This window comes from Cherax quadricarinatus, chromosome 24, assembly GCF_038502225.1.
Source record: "Cherax quadricarinatus isolate ZL_2023a chromosome 24, ASM3850222v1, whole genome shotgun sequence".
NCBI classification, from domain to species: domain Eukaryota; kingdom Metazoa; phylum Arthropoda; class Malacostraca; order Decapoda; family Parastacidae; genus Cherax; species Cherax quadricarinatus.
In genome coordinates this window covers 5890631-5909501 of record NC_091315.1, presented here as the reverse complement: position 1 = coordinate 5909501, position 18871 = coordinate 5890631, and the positions used below count along the sequence as shown (strand labels likewise).

The following is an 18871-nucleotide window of genomic DNA, read 5'->3' as shown; positions in this document are numbered from 1 at the left end:
GCCATATGAGGCTCATTTTCTGTCAACTTTACTCCTCTATATCTCAGTACGTACTGATCGCACTTTTTTTTTTTTTTGGGGGGGGGTAAAACAATCAGAAAATTAATCTTAACATTTTGATAAAAAATCATTTTTTTTTTTTGAGTATTTTTCGATACCAGGAGACACTTCAGAATTTGGAGTTGCTACAGTCAAAGGGTTAAAGCAGGAATAATCAAGAGACAAAACTACTTATCACTGCCCCATCTTTCTCATAACCAACCAATGTAAATTACTACTGACACTAGTAAGATCTCATTTTGTCTCCATATTGAAACATCAATAAATTACTTTATTACAACACTAAATAACACTGGCTCTCAGAGTTTACTGATAATTGGGAAATTGATGAATGGGTCAGTGTTTTTCTACAAAAACAAACACAAAGTTTCCATAATAGACACTGTCCAATTAACCCTTTGACTGTCGCAGGCCCCTTTCTGAAACTGTCATTCTATGTCGCAAAATATTCGAAAAAGAAAATTATTTTTTCTCATGAAAATGTTAAGATTAGTTTTCTTTGCGTCTTAGTCAAAAAATTTTTTGTTTTGCCATCAGTACTTACCAAGATATAGAGCTGTGAAATTTGCAGAAAATGAGCCACGTATGGCAACAGCGGCGACTGCCGCTCACACGGTAAACTTTAGTTTACTTGTATTTGAAGGTCTTTTGTTTTTTTCACTAATTATTTTTTCACATAACTTATGTGGCCTATGAGACCAAAGTAAGGTGCAATGTACATATATACACTCATTGTATACAACACAATAAGCACACAAACATAATTATCAATATATTGTTTACAAAACATGTTTACAAAAACAAACAATACAAAATATTTTTCATTACTATTGTTCTATAATATATATATACCAATGTACAGTCACCAAATATATTACTAGAAGTTCTGCAGCTTGTGGAACTCTTTGAAACATGTTTTGATACACAATGGTGTTTTGCACTCCTCACACATAAAACCAGTGTGTGTGTGCATTTTTGTGGACTTTTTTTTTATGTGCAAAGACAAAACACCTCGTCTGAGCAGTTTTCTTCAAAGTATTAGCAGGCAGTTGTGTTATGTAGTTATCCTAGGTAAATGGTCGTGTGTCATCATTCCTTCCTTCCTACTTTCCTGCATTCCTTTCCTTCATTCCTTTCCTTCATTCCTTTCCTGCATTCCTTTCCTTCATTCCTTTCCTGCATTCCTTTCTGTCATTCCTGTCCTTCATTCCTTTCCTTCATTTCTTTCCTGCATTCCTTTCCTTCATTCCTTTCCTGCATTCCTTTCTGTCATTCCTGGCCTTCATTCCTTTCCTTCATTTCTTTCCTTCATTCCTTTCCTGCATTCCTTTCCTACCTCTCTTCCTATATTCCTTCATCTGTCCTTCCTTCATTCCTGCCTTCCCTTCTTGCTTCTGGTTTCTATAATATATATATACATATATAGTCACTAGATACTTTCATATAACTGCTATTATCTCCATTCAGCAAGCTTGTCTTGTGTGCAAGTGTGTGGCTTATAATTGTTTTGAGTCAGGAGTCGGCAGCTGTCAAAATGACATTGTCTCATTACTCACTACCCCTACCGCCTGTCAAAACAATGGGGTCGGATGCTGCTTCCCCTCCATTCTATGTAATCATATTTCTCCCTCATTCTATCTCATTCAATCTGTCTCTCTCTCTCTCTATCTGTCTATCTCTGTCTCACAGGTACACATAAATACAAGTATACATAGTGTAAATTACCTAGGATAACCCAAGAAATCCAGACAAAGTGCTATACTCTGCTTGGAGATGTGAGTAAACGTGATGACGCAGTCTTGTGGCTCTCTCTGAGACAGAGAGCTAGACGGATAGACAGGGAGCTTGACAGACAAATACAGACAGAAATGTTTGTGTACCAGCAAAAACAGAGGGAGGGGGATGGTCATCTAATCTTTTCTTATCAGCTTCACCCTCCCCCCACCCTCCTTTACGCTCATCAAACGTCAGCTCTTATCAGATGTTATCTCACCTTATCTTGTCAGTGTCATGGGTGAACTGTTTTCCATGCTTCAAGGGAACATATTATTATTCTTCCTCCTCTTCTTCCTCCTCCTCTTCTTCCTCCTCTTCCTCCTCCTCCTCCTCCTCCTCCTCCTCTTCCTCCTCCTCCTCCTCTTCCTCCTCCTCTTCTTCCTCCTCCTCCTCCTCTTCCTCCTCCTCCTCCTCTTCCTCCTCCTCCTCCTCTTCCTCCTCCTCCTCTTCCTCCTCCTCCTCCTCTTCCTCCTCCTCCTCCTCCTCCTCCTCTTCCTCCTCCTCCTCTTCTTCCTCCTCCTCCTCCTCCTCTTCCTCCTCCTCCTCCTCCACCTCCTCCTCCTCCTCCTCCTCCTCCTCCTCCTCCTCCTCTTCCTCCTCCTCCTCCTCCTCCTCCTCCTCCTCCTCTTCCTCCTCCTCTTCCATTCTTCTGGTATCCTGGGCATTGCTTTTGGTCTCAAACTCCTCAAAACCATGAATTTGATCTTCACTGACACTTCCATCTGTGTTAGAGCATCACTTGGGAAGAGAAGAGTCCCAGATTTGCTGGGGAATCACATATTTCTTACCACTAGGCATGCTGAAAAAGGACAAGGGAAATGGCATTCACACAATGCAACACTGGCTCCCCGATTTTTTTTATATAGTGCACACTGACCATGGAGACCCATTCTCTCACACGTGGGCCTACCAGCTTTCTCCTGCTTGATTTGAAGCCGCTAGAATTTATGCGTATAGATATGTCAGAAACAGTGGGGCGTAAGATGTATTTATATGGCATAAACAGTCAAAGGGATAAAAGACAGCACCTCACAGCAAAAAGATTAAATAGCCCATGGCTAACAAATAGCATCCGAAGGTCCATTAATGAAAACAGCTATGAAAATCAGTTCAGATTGGGATTAATAACTAAGGAACAGACCAAAAACTACATGTTAGTACAGGTCAGCCATCACTGATCTGGCAATCTCCAATCCGTTTCCGTCACTAATCTGGCACTAATTTCAGCTAGCATAATTTCAAATTTCTCGGGACACCTCACAACCCTGCTGCTACTTGCTGCATGAACACTGCTGGCGTCACTTGCAAACACAGGCAAGCCATTTCAATTTGTTTTTTCTCCATTTCTTGTTATAACCTGCTCACTTGAACCCCAGCCACGGTTCAAATGAATAACGGAAATGCTTCTCGTTGTGTAAAGTGCAAACACCGTACATTGTCCATAAAAGATAAGGTTGAACTTTTGAAGAAACACAACACAAGAACACAAGAAAGGAGGAACACCGCAGGAGGCCCATTGGCCCATACTAGGCAGGTCCTTTACAATTCATCCCACTAACAAAACATTTGCCCAACCCAATTTTCAATGCCACCCAAGAAATAAGCTCTGATGTGAAAGTCCCACTCAAATCCAACCCCTCCTACTCATGTACTCATCCAACCTAAATTTGAAACTACCCAAAGTCCCAGCCCCAACAACCCAACTAGGTAGACTGTTCCACTCATCAACTACCCTATTTCCAAACCAATACTTTCCTATGTCCTTTCTAAATCTAAACTTATCTAATTTAAATCCATTACTGTGGGTTCTCTCTTGGAGAGACATCCTCAAGACCTTATTAATATCCCCTTTATTAATACCTATCTTAAACTTATACACTTCGATCGGTCTCCCCTCATTCTTCGTCTAACAAGTGAATGTAACTTAAGAGTCTTCAATCTTTCTTCATAAGGAAGATTTCTAATGCTATGTATTAATTTAGTCATCCTACGCTGAATGTTTTCTAACGAATTTATGTCCATTCTGTAATATGGAGACCAGAACTGAGCTGCATAATCTAGGTGAGGCCTTCCTAATGATGCATAAAGCTGCAGTATGACCTCTGGACTTCTGTTGCTTACACTTCTTGATATAAATCCCAGTAATCTATTTGCCTTATTACGTACGCTTAGGCATTGCTGTCTTGGTTTAAGGTTGCTGCTCACCATAACCCCCAAGTCCTTTTCGCAATCTGTATGGCTAAGTTCTACATCATTTAACTTATAAGTACTAGGGTTATGGGCACTCCCAAGCTTCAGAACCTTGCATTTATCTACATTGAACTGCATCTGCCACTTTTCTGACCAAGAATAGAGTTTGTTTAAATCCTCCTGAAGTTCCATAACATCTACGTTTGAATCAATTATCCTACCTATCTTTGTGTCATCGGCGAATTTGCTCATATCACTAGTAATTCCCTCATCAAGATCGTTGATATATATTATAAACAACAACGGGCCCAAGACTGATCCCTGTGGAACGCCACTTGTTACAGATCCCCACTCGGATTTAACCCCATTTATGGACACTCTCTGCTTTCTGTCAGTGAGCCATGACTCGATCCACGAGAGCACTTTTCCCCCAATGCCATGAGCTGCCACTTTCTTTAACAGTCTATGGTGTGGAACTCTATCAAAAGCCTTACTAAAATCTAAGTAAATAATATCAAATTCTTTATCGTGGTCAACAGCCTCAAAAGCTTTACTGAAGAAAGTTAATAAATTAGTTAGACAAGACCGGCCTCTTGTGAATCCATGCTGAGTATCATTAATCAAGTTATGCTCATCGAGATGGCTTCTTATAATCTCAGCTATAATTGACTCTAGTAATTTGCCTACAATTGAGGTCAGGCTTATTGGGCGGTAATTTGACGGTAACGACTTGTCCCCTGTTTTAAAAATAGGAATTATATTAGCCATCTTCCACATATCAGACACTACACCTGTTTGAAGAGATAAATTAAAAATATTAGTTAATGGTTCACAGAGTTCCATTTTGCATTCTTTAAGAACCCTAAAAAAACCTCATCAGGACCTGGCGACTTATTTTGCTTCAGTCTGTCTATCTGCTTCACAACCATTTCACTAGTGACTGTGATGTTACATAATTTATCTTCTTCTAGCCCACTATAAAAATTAATTACTGGAATATTGTTAGTGTCTTCCTGTGTAAAAACTGAGAGAAAATAATTATTAAAAATTGAGCACATTTCATTCTCTTTGTCAGTAAGGTGCCCATAGTTATTGTTAAGGGGACCTATCTTATCTCTAACTTTTGTTCTATAGACCTGGAAAAAACTTTTTGGGTTAGTTTTAGAATCCCTAGCAACTTTAATTTCATAGTCCCTTTTAGCTTTTCTTATCCCCTTTTTTAATGTCCCTCTTAATGTCAATATACTGATTCATAAGATGACCCTCACCTCTCTTGATACACCTATAAATTCCTTTCTTATGCCCTAGTAGATATTTGAGCCTAATATTCATCCATTTTGGGTCATTTCTATTTGATCTAATTTCTTTATATGGGATAAACATTCTTCGAGCAGCATGTATAGTGTTCAGAAAACTGTCATATTGATAGCTCTCTTCATTACCCCAGTCAACAGATGATAAGTGTTCTCTAAGCCCATCGTAATCTGCTAAGCAAAAATCTGGGACTGTTACTGAGTTATCGCTACTATCATACTTCCATTCAATGCTAAATGTAATTGATTTGTGGTCGCTAGCACTCAGTTCCTCTGAAATTTCTAAATTATTAACAAGGGATTCATTGTTTGCCATAACTAAGTCAAGCAGGTTATTTCCCCTTGTAGGTTCTGTCACAAACTGCTTCAAAAAACAATCCTGAACTACTTCTAAGAAGTCGTATGATTCTAAATTCCCAGTCAAGAAATTCCAATCAATATGACTAAAGTTAGTCTCCTAGAATTACTACATTATCGTGCCTTGTGGCCTTAACAATTTCCTCCCATAGTAGTCTCCCTTGGTCCCTATCTAAGTTTGGGGGACGGTATATCACTCCTAAAATCAGTTTTTCATGTCCCTCTGAAAATTCTATCCAAACAGACTCTGTGTTACTTCAGACTTAATACCCGTTTTTATGCAAAAGTTCAAGCGATCTCGGACATACAATGCCACCCCACCCCCCTTCCCAATACTTCTATCTACTTGGAACAATTTAGAACCCTGAATATGACATTCCGCAGGCATGTCCCGACTTTTTGAATTAAACCATGTCTCAGTTAAGGCAAATACATCAATGTTACCTGCACTAGCAACTAATCTCAACTCGTCCATCTTATTCCTAGCACTACGGCAATTAGCATAATAAACATTGAAAGACTCTCCTTTCTCTTTACCCTTCCTTCTCATTTCTGTTTTTCTACTAAACCTATTACTGTCCTTATCACCCAAAGTCCCTGGCTTTTCAATATCTACCTCATTCTGCTTATTACTAGTAAGCAGAACGAGGTAGATACAGACAGCAGTGTGTCTGTAAGAAGCTTGTGTGACTTATACAGCACTGGCTCTTCCACAGTTTATGACATGAAGAAACTGAAAGAAAAATTACTCGGTTTCTTTACTAACAGCGATTCAAAGAAACCGATGTGTAAAAGGAAAACAATGAAGGAAGGAAAAAGTTCAGAACTAGATCAAGTTGTGATGACGTGGCTTATGCTACATGTAAGTGAAGGTGTTGAGTTGTAAATGTCAGCTCTTCACTTTGGAAGCGGCAGTGATGAACTTTCGTGTTTAACCCTTTCAGGGTCCATGCAGTGTTTTCTCGTATGTTTTTTATAGTTGTATTTGCGATTTCTTGGTCTCATTTTATAGAATGGAAGATACTATATTAGAGAAATAGAGATGATTTTGATTGGTTTTAGTACTGGAAATGGCTTGAAACTGAGCTCAAAGTAGCGGAAATGTTAAATTTTTGCCGATGTTCAAGAGTAAACAAACGACCTCACACATCTAATACATGCCAGCTGGCAGGTCTAATATACATTCACAAATGTGGTGATGATATTTATACAATTATTACAATATTGCATAACAGTAAATCTTCTATTTTTTGGTTTGAATAAAAATTCATTATGTGAATAAAAACTAAAAATGGAATTCATTTGTGAAGCCTGAAAACATAACTAATGAACAGAGGAAATGTTAGTTTAGTGCCAGGAATGCCTGCATTGTTTATTCTGGACCCTATTTTGAAATTGGAATATTTTGAACTTTGTGTCAAATTGGCCAAATTACCAATTTCCGATCACTTTATTTTGAAGTTGAAACAGTTGACTGGGCGATTTCTTGTGCTCAAACGATAGAATAGAAGTAATACTAGTGAAATAGCTAAGAATTTGGTCAACTGGCATAATGTAATTGGCCTAAAATGGGAGTCAAAGTCGGCAAAATCGCCGATTCGTAAATATCGCTGACACATCAAAATTCATGAGAGCATAATTTTGTCAATTTTCCATCAAATATCGTAATTTTTGTTTTATTATCTTCCGAAAAAGATTCTCTTCCATTTCATAAGAAAAAATAACAAAATTTTTTTTTTTTTTAAATTCTTGGACCCTGGTGCACACTCTGAAATTTGGCCTCTGGACCCTGAAAAGGTTAAATCAAACTGGTTAATTTCATTAACCATTTCATTATCAGTCCCATTGTATTACGGTTTTAAAGCCAATGATGCTCTCATTAGTATGATCCCATGAGTTCAGCTCACTCAGATAAACTGTGACCAGTAAATCTGGGTCTAGGTATGAGAGAATAGGTCTGTGGTAAGTGTGCACTATATTAAAAACTACAGGAGGCCCTCCACATTAGTGAGGGTTAGGGGATCAAGAACCTAGTGAATCTTGAAAATTCACAAATGTTTGGTGCGCAAATATGATGTAGGGATATACAGTGGATCCCCGAGTTTCGTGATTAATCCGTTCCAGAGAGCCTGCCGAAAGTCGAAATTCACGAAACTCGAAATCATTTTCCCCATAAGAAATAATGGAAATAAAATTAATCCGTTCTGCACACCCAAAAATATTAAAATAATTTTTTTTTTCAAATTAAATAAAGATTTATATACTGAAATCAATGAGAAATCAAATACATGCATATAAAAAATAATAATAACATTACACTTACCTTTACTGAAGACTTCTGGGTGGATGGAAGACAGGAGGAGGGGATAGGAGGAAGGTGTACACTATTGTTTGGAAGGAGAATCTCCTTCTATTAGGACTTTAGGTAGCAAGTCCTTATCTGGGGTTACTTCCCTTCTTCTTTTAATGCCACTGGGAACAACTTGAGAGTCACTGGACCCCTGTCGCACAAAATATCTGTCCAGAGAGGTCTTTTTCTGGCGTTTCTTTAAGATTTCCCTGAAGTGGGACACAACACTGTCACTGTACATGTTGCAGATATGGCTTGTTTCAGCTTGGTCAGGGTGATACTTTTCAACAAAACTTTGCAACTCATTCCACTTGGCACAAATCTCCTTAATCTTTGAAGGCACCTCATCCACTCCCTCTTCCTCCTCCTCTTAAGCAAGTTCCTCGGCTGTGGTCTGATGCTGTTCCAGTTGAAGCTCTTGCAGTTTGTCAGTGGTTAGCTCTTCCCTGTGGTCCTCCACTAACTCTTCCACATCCCCATCACTCACCTCCAACCCCATGGACTTGCCCAATGCCACAACACCTTCCACAACAGGCAGAGGGTCAGCAGGGACAGTGTCTGCCTCAAACCCTTCAAAATCCCGCTGGATCATGTTCCTCACTTTATTTACCAAAGGGCTTGCACTAGCTTTCCTTGGGTCCATGATGACTTATTCAACAGTTGCAAGCACAAAAAAACAATGGATTATTATGAAATGTATTGTATGAACCCGCGGGGTGATGGTCACGTGTTGGTAAACAATAGCACACTGAGCGTGAATGGCGTGGGAGACTGGCTTGGTGTGCGCGGTGATGGGCAGACGGGTATTGGACGGTCGCCGAAACACGAGTCTAATCACGAAACTCGAGGCCAAATTTTGCCAAAAAAACTCACCGAAGGTCAAATTTCACGAAAGTCGAGGCTGCAGAAACTCGAGGGCCCACTGTATAATAATACTGTACTGTAGCGTTCGCGAATGTTTTGATGCACAAATATATTGTAGGGAAATACAGTGGACCCCCGCATAACGATTACCTCCGAATGCGACCAATTATGTAAGTGTATTTATGTAAGTGCATTTGTACGTGTATGTTTGGGGGTCTGAAATGGACTAATCTACTTCACAATATTTCTTATGGGAACAAATTCGGTCAGTACTGGCACCTGAACATACTTCTGGAGTGAAAAAATATCGTTAACTGGGGGTCCACTGTATAACAATAGCATTTACTTAACCTAACAATACTGCTTCCTTAATCTACTAAACCACGAACAATCATAAAGCACATGAAAACACTAAAATATTGTATATACATGTTATGGTTTAATAACAAATAATGAACAAACAAAACATTCACCACCCATAAGGTTAGGCATACGAACTTGGACAACTTGTGATGATGATGACAATGACAATGATGGTGATAATAGTTAACCATGCAGTTACTGATGACAGCTGAATGGAGGTTAGGGGTTGGCTCATCAATAGCAGTTTCTGCTCACTTGGGGGCCATACTTGCACCACCACACAAACACAAGTGTACGGTAGGACATGACCAACGTGAACAATGACTGAGTGGCTGGTTGAGGGGTAAGAGGGAGGATAGTAGGGACGTGGCGGGAAGCATTTTCCAGTACTTTTCTCTCACATTTGTTTGGTAAATATGATTGGGTGGCTGGGTATTCACGAATTTTCGAAGCTTGCTTAAGTGGAACTCACAAAAGTGGAGGGATAGCTATACTGCAGAATTATTTTTTTTATTATCACACCGGCCGATTCCCACCAAGGCAGGGTGGCCCGAAAAAGAAAAACTTTCACCATCATTCACTCCATCACTGTCTTGCCAGAAGGGTGCTTTACACTACAGTTTTTAAACTGCAACATTAACACCCCTCCTTCAGAGTGCAGGCACTGTACTTCCCATCTCCAGGACTCAAGTCCGGCCTGCCGGTTTCCCTGAATCCCTTCATAAATGTTACTTTGCTCACACTCCAACAGCACGTCAAGTATTAAAAACCATTTGTCTCCATTCACTCCTATCAAACACGCTCACGCATGCCTGCTGGAAGTCCAAGCCCCTCGCACACAAAACCTCCTTTACCCCCTCCCTCCAACCCTTCCTAGGCCGACCCCTACCCCGCCTTCCTTCCACTACAGACTGATACACTCTTGAAGTCATTCTGTTTCGCTCCATTCTCTCTACATGTCTATACTGCAGAATACAGTGCATAATAATAAAAAAACTGCCACCATGTTTTTGGTGTAAAACAGCAAATTTGCAGAGTATTTTTGTATGGTTTTTATGGCTGTGTTCATTCTCACATGAGTGAATGAAAGATATATTACATAAATAGAGATGATTTTGACTGGTTTCATAATAAGAACATAAGAAAGAAGGAACACTGCAACAGGTCTACAGACCCATGCAGAGCAGGTCCATATCCCCCCCCCCCAGGATTAGCCCAATGACTCCCCCCCCTGGATTAGCCCAATGACCCACCCAGTCTGGCCACCTCCACTCAAGGAAGGAGCATGGCACCAGACCTAGCAGCACAAGCTAGTCAGGTCCAACTCACACCCACCCACACCCACTCATGTATTTATCTAACCTATTTTCAAAACTACACAATGTTTTAGCCTCAATAACTGTACTCGGGAGTTTGTTCCACTCATCCACAACTCTATTACCAAACCAGTGTGTTCCTATATCCTACCTGAATCTGAATTTTTCCAACTTGAAACCATTGCTGCGAGTCCTGTCTTGGCTGGAAATTTTCAGCACGCTATTTACATCCCCTTTATTTATTCCTGTTTCCCATTTATACACCTCGATCATATCCCCCCCTAATTCTAAACCTTTCGAGAGAATGCATATTCAGGGCCTTCAGTCTATCCTCATAGGGAAGATTTCTGATACATGGGATCATCTTTGTCATCCTCCTCTGTATGTTTTCCAGAACATTTATATCCATTCTGTAATACAGTGACCAGAACTGAGCAGCATAGTCTAAATGAGGCTTAACCAAGGATATACAGAGTTGAAGAACAACCTGAGGACTTCTTTTTTTTATACTTCTGGATATGAAGCCAAGAATTCTGTTAGCTTTATTGCAAACACTAATGCACTGTTGTCTTGGTTTTAGATTACTGCTAACCAGAACTCCTAAATCCTTTTCACAATCAGTATTATTAAGATCACACATTATTAAGAATCACACACAAAGTGGGAGTTGTCACAGCTGCTCTTTGCTGATGACACTGTGCTCTTGGGAGATTCTGAAGAGAAGTTGCAGAGATTGGTGGATGAATTTGGTAGGGTGTGCGAAAGAAGAAAATTAAAGGTGAATACAGGAAAGAGTAAGGTTATGAGGATAACAAAAAGATTAGGTGATGAAAGATTGAATATCAGATTGGAGGGAGAGAGTATGGAGGAGGTGAACGTATTCAGATATTTGGGAGTGGACGTGTCAGCGGATGGGTCTATGAAAGATGAGGTGAATCATAGAATTGATGAGGGAAAAAGAGTGAGTGGTGCACTTAGGAGTCTGTGGAGACAAAGAACTTTGTCCTTGGAGGCAAAGAGGGGAATGTATGAGAGTATAGTTTTACCAACGCTCTTATATGGGTGTGAAGCGTGGGTGATGAATGTTGCAGCGAGGAGAAGGCTGGAGGCAGTGGAGATGTCATGTCTGAGGGCAATGTGTGGTGTGAATATAATGCAGAGAATTCGTAGTTTGGAAGTTAGGAGGAGGTGCGGGATTACCAAAACTGTTGTCCAGAGGGCTGAGGAAGGGTTGTTGAGGTGGTTCGGACATGTAGAGAGAATGGAGCGAAACAGAATGACTTCAAGAGTGTATCAGTCTGTAGTGGAAGGAAGGCGGGGTAGGGGTCGGCCTAGGAAGGGTTGGAGGGAGGGGGTAAAGGAGGTTTTGTGTGCGAGGGGCTTGGACTTCCAGCAGGCATGCGTGAGCGTGTTTGATAGGAGTGAATGGAGACAAATGGTTTTTAATACTTGACGTGCTGTTGGAGTGTGAGCAAAGTAACATTTATGAAGGGATTCAGGGAAACCGGCAGGCCGGACTTGAGTCCTGGAGATGGGAAGTACAGTGCCTGCACTCTGAAGGAGGGGTGTTAATGTTGCAGTTTAAAAACTGTAGTGTAAAGCACCCTTCTGGCAAGACAGTGATGGAGTGAATGATGGTGAAAGTTTTTCTTTTTCGGGCCACCCTGCCTTGGTGGGAATCGGCCGGTGTGATAATAAAAAAAAATAATAAAAAATTATTTAGTTTATATACTGCATGGTTAGTTTACCTGTCCAACATTTAGAACTTTGCATTTGTCAATATTAAACTGCATCTGCCACTTCTCCGACCATTGCATCAGTCTATTCAAATCATCCTGGAGTGCTCTAGTGTCCTCATTAGAACGAATTGGATGGCCTATTTCGGTGTCATCAGCAAATTTGCTTATGTCGCTTTTTATTTCCCCATCTATGTCGTTTATGTAAATTGTGAACAACAATGGGCCCAACACTGACCCATGAGGAACACTGCTTGTGACGTGCCCCCATTCTGATTTCTCCCCATTTATGCAAACTCTCTGCTGCCTATTTGTCAACCATGCCTCTACCCAGGAAAAAATTTCTCCTCCTATTCCGTGTGCCTTAAGTTTCCTTAAGTTTCAAGTACCTTGAAATTGAGCTCAAAGTAACAGAAATATTAAATTTTTGCCAATGTTCAAGAGTAAACGACGACATCACCATCCAATACATGTCTAAATGGCTTGTCAAATACACAGTCATGAATGGGGTGGCATTATTAATATAATTATTACAATAATGCAGTAGACTGCATAACAGTAAATCTTTTAATTTTTGTGTGACTAAAAATTCAAAATTGAAATTGGCAACTCTTCAAATTTGTGTGAAATTGGCCAAATTACCGATTTCTAACCACTTTATTGGGTAGTTGAAATAGGTAAATGGGTAGTTTCTTGTGCTCAATCGACAGAATAGAAGGAATACCAGCAAAATAGCTATGAGTTTGGTAGATTGGAACAATGGAATGGGCTAAAAATAGGGTGTAAAATGGGTGAAATCGCCAATGCATAAATACCGTAGTTGGATTAAGTGTATTCTAACCTAACCACTCTGTAATCTGGCATCCTACAGGTCCTGATGATGCAGGATTAGTGATGGTTAAGCTGTATTCATTTTGTCACTGCCACAAGCATAGGGAAAACAAAATATTCTTATTCTTATTATCTGTAATCATCACAACCTTTAAATATAATAAATATACAGTGGAACCTTGATTTACAAGTTTAATCCATTCCAGGAGCTAGCTCATAACTCAATTTACTCGTATATCAAATTAATTTTCCTCATTTAAATTAACTGAAAAGCCATTAATCCATTCCTGCACTCTGGCCAGAGAAAAAATACTCGAATATGATGCTATTATCAACTGTATGGCTTATTTATCTATCACAATTCATCCGATATAATAAACGATATAATTAACACAGAAATATGATAGTCTAGAATGAATAAAATAGGCCATAATATGGTGGCAGAGGCAGCAGCAGTAGCATCCTCTATTTCTGTCCCAATTTGACTACAGTATCTTCCCATGTTCTTACTATAAGAGAAAACAGTATTTTTGAGGCTAACTGCAGTAGATCACCAGTTTTCTAAGGAAAACACTGAAATAATGTATTTATAAATAAGAAATATCGTATAAAAATTGTTTACATAAAGTGTGGGCGGGGGACGTTGATGGAAATCATCATCCTTTTCTTCTCACCACTGTCCTTTGCACTTATTTTCTTAGGACCCATGGTTAGAAAAAAGAAATTTGGCCAGATGACAGTAAAAAATGTAAATAAGCACGAGAAAACTGTTCCCACAGCGATGTAAACATGTTTACTGCTTACCAGCTCTGCTAACTAGCAGAAGCAATCTGAATTATTATGTACATATTGTGCATTATTATTATTATTATTATTATTAATTTAGGGAACTGAAGCTCTATTATTATAATTATTATTACTAATTACAGTGGACCCCCGGTATTTGATGACATCGGTATTTGATAAATCCGGTTTTCGATGCATTTTGACGCAAAAAATTTTTCTCGGTATTCGATTGAAAACCCGGTATTCGATACGATTCGTACGAGACCTGTCCAAGTGTGGCTCCGTGTGTGCTAGTGTTTACAAGCCAGCCAGTGTGAGCGCATCTAAGGATACATTCGGTACATTCCATATTATCCATATTATCACTGTGTTTGGTGCTTGTTTCTGCAAAATAAGTCACCCCAAGAAAGCTTCTAGTGCCAACCCTTCGAGAAAAAAGTCGCTAATGACTATTGAAATGAAGAAAGAGATAATTGCAAAGTACGAAAGTGGAGTGTGTGTGTTGGAGCTGGTCAGGTTGTATAATAAACCCCAATCAACCATCTCTACTATAGTGACCAGGAAAACGGCAATCAAGGAAGCTGTTCTTGCAAAAGGTGCAACTGTGATTACGAAACAGCGACCGCAAGTGTTAGAAAATGTTGAGAGATTGTTACTGGTGTGGATAAATGAAAAACAGATAGCAGGAGATAGCATCTCTCAAGCGATCATTTGTGAAAAGGCTAGGCAGTTGCATGACGATTTGGTAAAGAAATTGCCTGCAACTAGTGGTGATGTGAGTGAATTTAAGGCCAGCAAAGGTTGGTTTGAAAGATTTAAGAATCGTAGTGGCATACATAGTGTGATTAGGCATGGTGAGGCTGCCAGTTATGTTGTGCGACAGAAGTCCAGTGACTCTCAAGCTGGTCCTAGTGGCATTAAAAGAAGAAGGGAAGTAACCCCGGAAAAGGACTTGCTACCTCAAGTCCTAATGGAAGGGGATTCCCCTTCTAAACACTAACACCTCTCCCCTCCTCCCATCCCATCAATCATCACCAGATCTTCATTAAAGGTAAGTGTCTATTATTTTATTGTTATTGTAATTATTCTATTGCATTAAACTTAATATTTCATGTAGTAAAAAATTTATTTTCATACTTTTGGGTGTCTTGCACGGATTAATTTGATTTCCATTATTTCTTATGAGGAAAATTGATTCGGTTTTCGATATTATCGGTATTCGATGAGCTCTCAGGAACGGATTAATATCGAATACCAGGGGTCCACTGTAATTAATTAATTAAGGGAACTGAAGCTCTATTGTTATTATAATACAGTGGAACCTCAAATTTCAAACGGATCACTTATCGAACTCTTCAAAAATAGAACCCTTTTTTCGAACCAACTTTGTCCCTATTATCGAACTCTCCCCTATTTTTGAACCGCCGGGTACCGGATCTGTCCGGCAGCCCGCTCTGTCCATGTCCCCACGCACGCGCCGTGAGCCAGTCTGGTTTTGTTGATGCTTGAGTGAACACTAACCTGCGCACTCATTCAAACATTTTACGATTATTTCATTGTGTTTAGAGCTTGTGGGACTGTGAAATAAGCTACAATGCACCCAAAGAAACTTGCTAGTGGTACCCCTGTGGTAAAGAAAGTGAGAAACAGCATAGATGTGAAGAAAGAAATAATACATAAGTGGAGTGATGTCCAAAGGTTGTGGAGAAGTACCACCCTGAGCAAGCTGAAACAAGCCATCTTTACAACAAGTTCAGTGACAGAACCATGCCCCATTTTAGGGAAATCTTAAAGAGGCACCAGAAACAGAGGACTGTGGACAGTTATTTTGTGAGACAGGGGTCCAGTGACTCTCAAGCTGGTCCTAGTGGCATTAAAAGACAGAGAAGGGAAGTAACCCCAGAGAGGGCTTTGATACCTGAAGTTCTCATGGAGGGAGATTCTCCTTCCAAACACTAACCCCCAACTCCCTCTCTCCTCCTCCCTATCTTCCAGATGCCATCACCAATCTTCAATAAAGGTAAGTAAAATGTTATTTTATATGTATATTTAAATTTATTAATACATAATTGAATACTATATTTGTTGTGTGTATGTAAAACTATAATTAATCACTATAAAATGTGTTTTTTTTTGTGAATATTTTTGGGTTTCTGGAACGGATTAATTGTATTTTCATTATTTCTTATGGGAAATATTGCTTTGCTTATCAGACTTTTCGAATTTAAAACTAACTCCTGGAACAGATTAAGTTCGATATTTGAGGTTCCACTGTAATACAGTAGACCGCCATGGAAGAGTTGCAGCACAATTTTATGTAACACGTCGTATAATTAATTTAACATGGTTCAGTTTGTGGGAATGAAAAAAAAAATTCTCTTTTGCTCAAGCAGCCACCTTGTTGTGTAGCAGCCGGGGAGACCTCCCCCCATCCCCTACCACTCCCTGACACCACCCCACCATCCCAGCATTCGTAATTCATACATGTCCAGTCCAGTCTTTCTCTACTACAAGGCAGCTGTCTTTGTGAATTGTATTATGATATTTTAATTACTATATCTTGTATCTGCCAATCAATTATGACACCCAGTAGCCATACCAGTGTTGCTGAAAGTGGCATGAAGGGGTATAAGCACTTAAGTCTTAGAATTAACAAAGAAACAAAGATATTAGACAAGAGATAACCTATAGCCGTAACGAAGTGTTACTTTGTACACAGAAAAAGAGGTACACAGAGTTAGTATGACTGACTTGCTGAATGACTGACTTGCTGAATGACTGACTTGCTGAATGACTGACTTACTGAGTGACTTGACTGACTGAATGAGTTATTGAGTGACTTGACTGACTTACTGAGTGACTTGACTGACTTACTGAATGATTTGACTGACTGGATTGACTTGACTGACTTACTGAGTGACTTGACTGAATGACTTACTAAGTGCCATGACTGACTTACTGAGTGACTTGACTAATATTATATTATTATTATTAATTTAGGGAACTGGAGCACAGATCCAATTCCCTATATCAAGAGCCCCTCACCAGAATCAAGGAACCTTGATGCTGGTGAGGGGCTCTTGATCTAGGGAATTGGATCTGTGCTCCAGTTCCCTAAATTAATAATAATTATTATTATTATTTTTATTATAATAATGAATGCCACAACTCAGTGCAATGTTTACCTCGCTGTGGGAGTTGTCTCCTGCTTTGCTTACATTTTTAACAGTCATTTGGCCAAATTTCGTTTTTCTAAGCATGGGTCCTAAGAAAGTAAGTGAGAAGGACAGTGCTGAGAAGAAAGAGAATGATTTTCATGGAATTAAAGCATGAAATCACAGATAAACAAGCAAGGTGTCCAGGTTTTGGATTGAAGGGGAAGAGCGGGGGGAGAGCTGGCTCATAACTCAGAGCAAAAAATCAACCCAGGGACAGCTCGTATCTCATAAAACTCCTACGTCAGGACACTCATAAGTCAAGGTTCCACTGTATTCAAAATATGTTAATACGTATAGAGTAGATCATTGTTTAACATGATTTTGTCTGGCACATTTTGGTTACAGAACGACTGAAGAATTGCAGCACATTTCTGTATAACACTCCATAAAATTAACTTAACATGATTCACAGGAGGGGAAAATTTTTTAAGTGCATTGCCTACAAGATACATACCATCTTCTGCTAGGAGTTTACATCTTTTTCTAGCCATATTTAAATCTGCCAAGCAATCATGGCACCCAGTAGACATACAAGTGTTGCTGAAAATGGCAAGAAAAGGTTTAAGCATACAAGTTTGAGAATTAATGAAGAAAATAGAGATATTAGACAAGAGACAGCCAGTGGCCGTAATGATGCTTCTGTGCGCATAAAAAAAAATGAGGTAAATATGAGTTTGTGTGATGACTGACTGACTTGACTTACTGACTGCATTACTAACTGTATTACTGACTAACTTGACTACTGACTTGACTGACTTACTGACTTGACTGACTTACTGACCTGACTTACTGACATGACTGACTTACTGACTTGATTGATTTACTGACTTACTGGCTGATTTACTGATTGACCTACTGGCTGATTTACTGACCAATTGACTTGCTGACTGACTGACTTGACTGATTTAAAGTTAGACTTTTTTTACTGAAGAGGACCCTGAAATAGTGTCTAGAGCAGCTGATGCCTTACCATCAGTTGTATAATGTACTGCAGGGTAAAATAAAGCAGAAGTCCACTACAGAAATTATATTGCACACTCCAGTAAAACCATTGACTTTAGTACCAGTACCTCTACTATCCACCTCAGCAAAGTAGGGCCATAGCATAACTCTCCACTCTCCACAATCAACCACAAACACCAGTACGCACAATTCAAGGTAAGAAATACCATTATTTCTGTTGCATTTGTAATCTTAACCCTTTCAGGGTCCAGACCCAAAATCTGAGACATGTCCAAAGGGTCCAAGAATTTTCAAGAAAAAAAAAAAACTTTATTTTTTTCTTATGAAACGGTAGAGAATCTTTTTCTGAAGGTAATAAAACAAAAAGTACAAAATTTCATGGAAAATTGGTGAAATTATGCTCCTGCGAATTTTGATGCATCAGTGATATTTACGTATCGGCGATTTTGCCGACTCTGACTCCCATTTTAGACCAAATACATTATTCCAGTCAACCAAATTCTTAGCCATTTCGCTAGTATTACTTTTATTTTATCGATTGAGCACAAGAAATCACCAAGTCAACTGTTTCAACTACCCAATAAAGTGATCAGAAATTGGTAATTTGGCCAATTTATCACAAAGTTCAAAATATACAGTGGAAACTCTACTTTTGAGTTTAATCCGTTCCATGACCTTGCTCGCAACTGGATTTGCTCGTTTGCAGAGTCAATTTTCCTCATTGAAATTAATTGAAATGCAATTAATC

At 39.4% G+C, this 18871-nt stretch overlaps 1 protein-coding gene across 1 annotated transcript in view; it reads right to left on the bottom strand.

Moving 5' to 3' along the window:
* The window catches only part of LOC138853156 (zinc finger protein 84-like), a 218064-nt gene extending 199945 nt beyond the window's left edge, over positions 1 to 18119 (bottom strand). Inside the window, exon 1 of the mRNA XM_070088157.1 lies at positions 17615 to 18119. The gene's annotated coding sequence lies outside the window, so the exon portion shown is untranslated. The remainder of the gene's footprint in view (positions 1 to 17614) is intronic.
* Between the last annotated feature and the right edge of the window lie 752 nt (positions 18120 to 18871).